Genomic DNA, 9,866 nt, shown 5'->3' with positions numbered 1-9,866 from the left:
AACAGCCTTCGAATCAAGAAGAGAGGCCCATTTTAGAACGTGTACAAGACATAGTTCCATCATCTAGGACGGTTACTAGGGATGTAGGCCCCTCACGAAGAACAGAGGTGTTCGAAGGAACTCCAATAATTAACTTAGAAGCTTCAAATCAAAGAACTGTCCCCGTCCGACAAGAAACGGAGGAGGAGCAACCCAGATTAAGGATTGTGGGTAGGAACGAACACCCAGATGAGATTGTTCAAAGAGTCAGAAGAGAAAATCTGGCTACAGAAAATAACTTAACTGCCATGATAGAAAGGGTTATGGCCAACAATGGCCTTAGTACTGGACTTAGACGTCCAAACTATACATCCCCTATATCAGATTATATCATGCAAAGAGAATTGCCTAGGGGCACCAAGGTACCCAAATTTACAAAATTTTCAGGCGAAACGAACGAGTCAACGGTGGAACATATTGCTAGATCTTTGACGGAAGCAGGAGACTTGGCGGGAAACGAAGATTTAAGGATCAAGTATTTCCCTAGTTCACTGACAAAAAATGCCTTCATTTGGTTTACTACTTTGCCACCAAATTCGATAGATGCATGGGCATACTTGGAAAGACTTTTCCATGAGCAATTCTACATGGGCCAAACTAAGATAAGTTTGAAAGAATTGGCCAGTGTTAAAAGAAAATTCACAGAAACAATTGATGATTATTTAAATAGGTTCCGTCTGTTGAAATCAAGGTGTTTTACAACAGTCCCAGAGCATGAACTTGTTGAAATGGCTGCAGGTGGTCTAGATTATTCAATAAGAAAGAAACTAGATGTTAGAACAAGATTTGTTCTGATCAATTATCTTAGTTTTGATGATAACAATAATATGAATTTTGCTTAAGATAATATGGTACTCTAATCCAATGCAATTTCCTTTTCAGGAAATATATAAAGAGTATGCATAATTCAGCGCTCAGAAGCTTTGTCTCAAGGGTTCAGCATGCAACATCAGAACATGGTCTGGCAAGACATCAGAAGATGGTCGAAGCAGAATCAGAACATGGGTCTATGGAAGCATCAGAAGAACATGAGATCAGAAGCACTGAAGTTCTGATGGTATCACGCACAGAAGCACTTCAAGGTCAGAAGATCAGAAGATGCTTTGCACCAAGCTGTTTGACTCTGATGATATTCAAACGTTGTATTCACAAACATCAGATCAGAAGGAAGTACAAGTGGCAGGCTATGCTGACTGACAAAAGGAACGTTAGAAGCTATTAAAGGCAACGTCAGTAGACACAGCGTGAACAAGGCTCGAGGTAGTTGACAAAAGCGTATAACATTAAATGCGATGCTGTACGGAACACGCAAAGCATTAAATGCACTCAACGGTCATCTTCTCCAACGCCTATAAATATGAAGTTCTGATGAGAAGCAAGGTTAACGAACAAACACAATTTCTGTGAATATTAACTTGCTGAAACACTGTTCTATTAAAAGCTCAGAATCCTCATCTTCATCAAAGCTCACTACATTGCTGTTGTAATATATTAGTGAGATTAAGCTTAAACGTTAAGAGAAATATCACAGTTTGTGATTATAGCTTTTAAGAAGCAATTGTAATACTCTTAGAATTGATTACATTAAGTTGTAAGGAACTAGAGTGATCGTGTGGATCAGAATACTCTAGGAAGTCTTAGAGGTTATCTAAGCAGGTTGTAACTAGAGTGATCGTGTGGATCAGAATACTCTAGAAAGTCTTAGAGGGTATCTAAGCAGTTGTTCCTGGAGTGATCAGTGTGTGATCAGAAGACTCTGGAAGACTTAGTTGCTGACTAAGTGGAGAACCATTGTAATCCGTGCGATTAGTGGATTAAATCCTCAGTTGAGGTAAATCATCTCTGCGGGGGTGGACTGGAGTAGTTTAGTTAACAACGAACCAGGATAAAAATAACTGTGCAATTTATTTTTATCGGTCAAGTTTTTAAAGCTACACTTATTCAAACCCCCCCTTTCTAAGTGTTTTTCTATCCTTCAATTGGCATCAGAGCGCCGGTTCTAAGGTGCAAGCACTTAACCGTGTTTAGAAAAGATTCAGGAAGAGAAAAACGCTTCAGTAAAAGATGGCTGATGAAACTGCAAAGTCTACATCTACATCTGGCTCTGCTGAGCAACACAACGGTAACAATGGTTATACTAGACCGCCGGTATTTGATGGTGAAAACTTTGAATACTGGAAAGATAAATTGGAAAGTTACTTTCTTGGTCTAGATGGTGATCTATGGGATCTTCTGATGGATGGTTACAAACATCCGGTAAATGCCAGTGGCGTAAAGCTGACAAGGCAAGAAATGAGCGATGATCAGAAGAAGCTTTTCAGGAATCATCATAAATGCAGAACTGTTTTGCTGAATGCTATCTCTCATGCTGAGTATGAGAAGATATCTAACAGGGAAATGGCCTATGACATATATGAGTCCTTGAAAATGACTCATGAAGGAAATGCTCAAGTCAAGGAGACTAAAGCTCTCGCTTTAATCCAGAAGTATGAAGCCTTCAAGATGGAGGATGATGAAGACATTGAAAAGATGTTTTCAAGATTTCAAACTCTTACTGCTGGATTGAGAGTTCTTGACAAGGGATACACCAAGGCTGATCACGTTAAGAAGATCATCAGAAGCTTACCCAGAAGATGGGGTCCTATGGTGACTGCATTTAAGATTGCGAAGAATCTAAATGAAGTCTCTTTGGAAGAGCTGATCAGTGCCCTGAGGAGTCATGAAATTGAACTGGATGCAAACGAGCCTCAAAAGAAAGGTAAGTCTATTGCATTAAAATCCAATATCAAGAAATGCACTAACGCTTTTCAGGCTAGAGAAGAAGATCCTGAAGAATCAGAATCTGAAGAAGAAGATGAACTGTCCTTGATCTCCAGAAGGCTAAATCAACTCTGGAAGAACAAGCAAAGGAAGTTCAGAGGCGTCAGAAGTTCAAAGAAATTTGAACGTGGAGAATCTTCTGATGACAGAAGATTTGACAAGAAGAAGGTCATGTGCTATGAATGTAATGAGCCTGGACACTTCAAGAATGAATGTCCAAAACTTCTGAAAGAAAATCCCAAGAAGAAGTTTCATAAGAAGAAAGGTCTTATGGCAACCTGGGATGAGTCAGAAGATGATTCAGACTCTGAAGATGAGCAGGCTAACTGTGCGCTGATGGCGACAGAAGATGACGGATCAGAATCTACATCAGAATCAGATTCTGAAGAGGTATTTTCTGAACTTACTAGAGATGAGTTAGTTTCCAGTCTAACAGAACTTCTGGAATTCAAGTCTCAGATTAGTCTCAAATACAAAAAGCTGAAAAAGCTATTTGAATTTGAAACGAAGAAGCTTGAGTTGGAAAATTCTGAATTAAAAGAAAAAGTTTTAAAATTATCCAATAATGTTGGATCTCCTTCCAATTCAGAAAAATCCACTCCTAGTCTAAACCATATTCTGAAAGAATATGATTTAAGTTTCAGGAAGTTCTTATCTAGAAGTATTGGCAGAAGTCAGCTAGCTTCTATGATATATGCTGTGTCTGGAAACAGTAGAGTTGGCATTGGTTTTGAGGGTGAAACCCCATACAAACTTGAACCTGTTGATAAGATGAAAATCACATACAAGCCATTGTATGATCAGTTCAAGTATGGCCACTCACATGATATTAGGCACACTTCACATGCTCAAAGTTTTCACATTACACACACTAAGAAGCATGTGACACAACCTAGGAAATATCATGAAACTCACATTAAGAATTATCATGCTGTTCCTCCTATTGCTTACAATGTTAAACCCAAGTTCAATCAGAACTTGAGAAAATCTAACAAGAAAGGACCCAAGAAAATGTGGGTACCTAAGGATAAGATTATTCCTATTGTAGATATCCTTGGCTGCAAAAAGGACAAAGCACAACATGTCGTGGTACCTGGACTCTGGATGCTCACGACACATGACAGGAAGAAGGTCTATGTTCCAAGACCTGGTGCTTAAGTCTGGAGGAGAAGTCAAGTTTGGAGGAGATCAGAAGGGCAAGATAATTGGCTCTGGAACTATAAAGTCTGGTAACTCTCCTTCCATTTCTAATGTACTTCTTGTAGAAGGATTAACACATAACCTCTTATCTATCAGTCAATTGAGTGACAATGGTTATGATATAATCTTTAATCAAAAGTCTTGCAAGGCTGTAAATCAGAAGGATGGCTCAATCCTATTTACAGGCAAGAGGAAGAACAACATTTATAAGACAGATCTGCAAGATCTTATGAGTCAGAAGGTGACTTGTCTTATGTCTGTTTCTGAAGAGCAGTGGGTCTGGCACAGAAGATTAGGTCATGCTAGTTTGAGAAAGATTTCTCAGATTAACAAACTGGATCTTGTCAGAGGACTCCCTAATCTGAAATTCAAATCAGATGCTCTTTGTGAAGCATGTCAGAAGGGCAAGTTCTCCAAACCTGCATTCAAGTCCAAGAATGTTGTTTCTACCTCAAGGCCATTAGAACTCTTGCACATTGATCTGTTTGGCCCAGTCAAAACAGCATCTGTCAGAGGGAAGAAATATGGATTAGTCATCGTAGATGATTATAGCCGCTGGACGTGGGTAAAATTCTTGAAGCACAAGGATGAGTCTCATTCAGTGTTCTTTGATTTCTGCATTCAGATTCAATCTGAAAAAGAGTGTAAAATCATAAAGGTCAGAAGTGATCATGGTGGTGAATTTGAGAACAGATTCTTTGAAGAGTTCTTCAAAGAAAATGGTATTGCCCATGATTTCTCTTGTCCTAGAACTCCACAGCAAAATGGAGTTGTAGAACGAAAGAATAGGACTCTGCAAGAAATGGCCAGAACCATGATCAATGAAACCAATATGGCTAAGCATTTCTGGGCAGAAGCAATAAACACTGCATGCTATATTCAGAATAGAATCTCTATCAGACCTATTCTAAATAAGACTCCTTATGAATTGTGGAAGAATATAAAGCCCAACATTTCATATTTCCATCCTTTTGGATGTGTATGCTTTATTCTGAACACTAAAGATCATCTTGGTAAGTTTGATTCCAAAGCACAAAAATGTTTCCTTCTTGGATATTCTGAACGCTCAAAAGGCTACAGAGTATACAATACTGAAACATTGATTGTAGAAGAATCAATCAATATCAGGTTTGATGATAAGCTTGGTTCTGAAAAACCAAAGCAGTTTGATAATTTTGCAGATTGTGATATTGATATATCAGAAGTTGTTGAGCCAAGAAGCAACGCATCAGAAGCAGAGCTTCTCAGAAGCAAAGAATCTGAAGATCAAGTATCAGCTTCTCTGGAGAATCTAAGCATTTCTGAAGAACCATCTGTCAGAAGATCATCCAGACTCATTTCTGGTTATTCAGAAGATGTCATTCTTGGAAAGAAGGATGATCCAATCAGAACAAGAGCATTCCTTAAGAACAATGCAGACTGTCAATTAGGTCTTGTATCTTTGATCGAGCCAACTTCTGTTAATCATGCTCTAGAAGATCCAGACTGGATAATTGCTATGCAAGAAGAACTGAATCAGTTTACAAGGAATGATGTTTGGGATCTTGTTCCTAGACCAGATGGATTCAATATAATCGGTACAAAATGGGTCTTCAGAAACAAGCTCAGTGAGAAAGGTGAAGTGGTAAGGAACAAAGCCAGACTGGTGGCTCAGGGTTATAGTCAGCAAGAAGGGATTGACTATACAGAAACCTTTGCACCAGTGGCCAGGTTAGAATCTATTCGTCTATTAATTTCATTTGCCACTCAACATAACATCACTCTCTATCAGATGGATGTTAAGAGTGCCTTCTTAAATGGTTATATAGATGAAGAAGTTTATGTCCATCAACCTCCTGGTTTTGAAGACTCCATGTCTCCTAATCATGTTTTTAAACTAAAGAAATCGTTGTATGGATTGAAACAAGCTCCCAGAGCTTGGTATGAACGCTTAAGTTCTTTCCTTCTGGATAATGGTTTCACTAGAGGAAAAGTGGACACTACTCTCTTTTGTAAAACCTTTAAAAGGGATATTTTAATTTGTCAAATATATGTAGATGATATTATTTTTGGAACATCTAATGCTACACTTGGAAAGGAGTTTGCTGAGTCTATGCAGGCTGAGTTTGAAATGAGCATGATGGGAGAACTCAAGTATTTCCTTGGAATACAAATAAATCAAACATCAGAAGGAACGTATGTTCACCAAACCAAGTATGTGAAGGAACTTCTGAAGAAGTTTAATCTTCTAGACTGCAAAGAAGCCAAAACTCCTATGCATCCAACATGCATCCTAGGTAAGGATGAGGTAAGTAAGAAGGTAGATCAGAAGTTATACAGAGGTATGATTGGATCTCTTCTATATTTGACTGCTTCTAGACCTGACATTCTGTTCAGTGTTTGTTTGTGTGCTAGATTCCAATCAGATCCTAGAGAATCTCATTTAACTACTGTTAAGAGAATTCTAAGGTATCTGAAAGGTACTACTAATGTTGGCTTAGTTTACAGAAAATCTAAAGAATACAACTTAGTAGGATTCTGCAATGCTGACTATGCTGGAGACAGAATTGAAAGAAAGAGTACTTCAGGAAGTTGCCAATTTCTTGGAAGTCATTTGATCTCCTAGTATAGCAAGAAGCAAGCAACTATTGCTCTATCAACAACAGAAGCAGAATATGTCGCTGCTGCTGGTTGCAGTACACAGATGCTCTGGATGAAGAGTCAGCTAGAAGATTATCAGATATATGAGAGTAACATTCCTATATTCTGTGATAATACTTCTGCTATATGTTTATCTAAGAATCCTATTCTTCATTCAAAAGCTAAACATATTGAGATTAAACATCATTTCATAAGGGACTATGTTCAGAAGGGTGTTCTATCTTTAAACTTTGTGGATACAGACCATCAATGGGCTGATATCTTTACAAAACCCCTGGCTGAAGATAGGTTTAAGTTCATTCTGAAGAACATCAGTATGGATTTATGCCCAGAATGAGAAGATGAGAAGTTCTTATGTATGAGTATCTTCTGAAATGGAAGTGGATTTTTTTTTTAATCAGAAGTTCTGATTGAAATCTTTTAGAAATTATGATTCGGTTATTACTAACGTTTCATTGTCTAAGTTGATTCAGAACCTCTTTTAAAGCAAAACAGCTGTAACGTTTTATCTCGGGATGGTAAACCTGTCTTTACTGTTCATGGATAAGCGCGCGTGCAGTTGAAGGGACGCCGACCATAGGGCTTCTCATGTTAAACCCTATCTCTTTGAAGTATTCTTTTTGATGTTATGACAAAAAGGGGGAGAAGATAAATGATAAATGTTTTGATTAATCTATCAGTTGCTGGGTAAAGCTCCCACACATTTACTAACAAGAACTGCAAGTTCTATATGGTTTAAGTGTTTTGCAGGTATAAAGAAGTGAAGAAAATCTTCAAAGCAAACACAAGAAGCAAAACCATAAGAAGCGTTATTCTGTAAAAAGAATAAGCTCATGGAAACTGAAGCAAGCTGAGTGCTGTCAAGCTTCAGAATCAGAAGCACTGATAATAGAATTTGATCCATATTTGTCTATTTGTTCTGACAAAATTCTATTTGCTCTGATACATTATTTTAGCCTATATGGCTCTGATACATATCATGTGTTCTAATATACATTTTATGTTCTGACTCGTTCATGCTGACTTTTGTCGTTTAGTTTTGTTCTGTAACATTTCAGGATGTAGAGATGCTCTGATGATGCTCTAGTACATTCAACAATGTTCTGATACAAATCTAGCATGAAGTGATGTTGGTAGAAATTCAAAGCTCTGAAGCTATCCGAGGGAAGCAGAAATCAGAAGCTGTGAATGTTCTAAAGATCCAGAAAACTCAAGTTCTGAAGCTGTCCTAAATGGAAGCATAAATCAGAAGCTGTGAATGTTCTGAAGATCAAAGAAATTCAAGTTCTGAAGCTGTCCTAGATGGAAGCAGGAATCAGAAGTTGTGAATGTTCTGATGATCAAAGAAATTCAAGTTCTGAAGCTGTCCTAAATGGAAGCAGGAATCAGAAGCTATGAGTGTTCTAGGGATCTAAAGAAATTCAAGTTCTGAAGCTGTCCAATGGAAGCAGAAGTCAGAAGCTATGAATTCTCTGAAGACAGAAGCTTATGTGATCGTCTCTACCGAAATAATCAGGGAAGTCTTTTATTAAAGTTCTTCGAGTATTTATTTCAGGGGGAGATTATTTATCTCAGGGGGAGATTGTTAATCTCAGGGGGAGACATATTCACATGCTTATGCTATAGCTGTGTAATTTGTCTTTTGTCGTCTGCTCTTTCTGATCGCAAATTCATATCATTTATATATGTTTTTGTCATCATCAAAAAGGGGGAGATTGTTAGAACAAGATTTGTTCTGATCAATTATCTTAGTTTTGATGATAACAATAATATGAATTTTGCTTAAGATAATATGGTACTGTAATCCAATGCAATTTCCTTTTCAGGAAATATATAAAGAGTATGCATAATTCAGCGCTCAGAAGCTTTGTCTCAAGGGTTCAGCATGTAACATCAGAACATGGTCTGGCAAGACATCAGAAGATGGTCGAAGCAGAATCAGAACATGGGTCTATGGAAGCATCAGAAGAACATGAGATCAGAAGCACTGAAGTTCTGATGGTATCACGCACAGAAGCACTTCAAGGTCAGAAGATCAGAAGATGCTTTGCACCAAGCTGTTTGACTCTGATGATATTCAAACGTTGTATTCACAAACATCAGATCAGAAGGAAGTACAAGTGGCAGGCTACGCTGACTGACAAAAGGAACGTTAGAAGCTATTAAAGGCAACGTCAGTAGACACAGCGTGAACAAGGCTCGAGGTAGTTGACAAAAGCGTATAACATTAAATGCGATGCTGTACGGAACACGCAAAGCATTAAATGCACTCAACGGTCATCTTCTCCAACGCCTATAAATATGAAGTTCTGATGAGAAGCAAGGTTAACGAACAAACACAATTTCTGTGAATATTAACTTGCTGAAACACTGTTCTATTAAAAGCTCAGAATCTTCATCTTCATCAAAGCTCACTACATTGCTGTTGTAATATATTAGTGAGATTAAGCTTAAACGTTAAGAGAAATATCACAGTTTGTGATTATAGCTTTTAAGAAGCAATTGTAATACTCTTAGAATTGATTACATTAAGTTGTAAGGAACTAGAGTGATCGTGTGGATCAGAATACTCTAGGAAGTCTTAGAGGTTATCTAAGCAGGTTGTAACTAGAGTGATCGTGTGGATCAGAATACTCTAGAAAGTCTTAGAGGGTATCTAAGCAGTTGTTCCTGGAGTGATCAGTGTGTGATCAGAAGACTCTGGAAGACTTAGTTGCTGACTAAGTGGAGAACCATTGTAATCCGTGCGATTAGTGGATTAAATCCTCAGTTGAGGTAAATCATCTCTGCGGGGGTGGACTGGAGTAGTTTAGTTAACAACAAACCAGGATAAAAATAACTGTGCAATTTATTTTTATCGGTCAAGTTTTTAAAGCTACACTTATTCAAACCCCCCCTTTCTAAGTGTTTTTCTATCCTTCACTAGATACCCAATACCTTAGGGACATGGCCCAATTAGCAGATAGGGTTCGACAAGTCGAACGCCTGAAGGCAGAAAAAGCTAGGGCAAATAAAAGTTATAAGAAAGAAAGAGTGGCATACGTCGAAGCCAAGGATGCTGAGAATGAGTCTTTCGATGACTCATATAGCCCTGAAGAAGTCGAAATAGACTTGGCTGAATTGAAAGAAGCGCCACCTTATGCTTGCAAACTGCTAAATCCTGCCAA

The sequence above is a fragment of the Vicia villosa genome, linkage group LG2 (assembly GCF_029867415.1).
Source record: "Vicia villosa cultivar HV-30 ecotype Madison, WI linkage group LG2, Vvil1.0, whole genome shotgun sequence".
Classification (NCBI taxonomy): Eukaryota; Viridiplantae; Streptophyta; class Magnoliopsida; order Fabales; family Fabaceae; genus Vicia; species Vicia villosa.
This window is presented reverse-complemented; position numbering follows the sequence as displayed.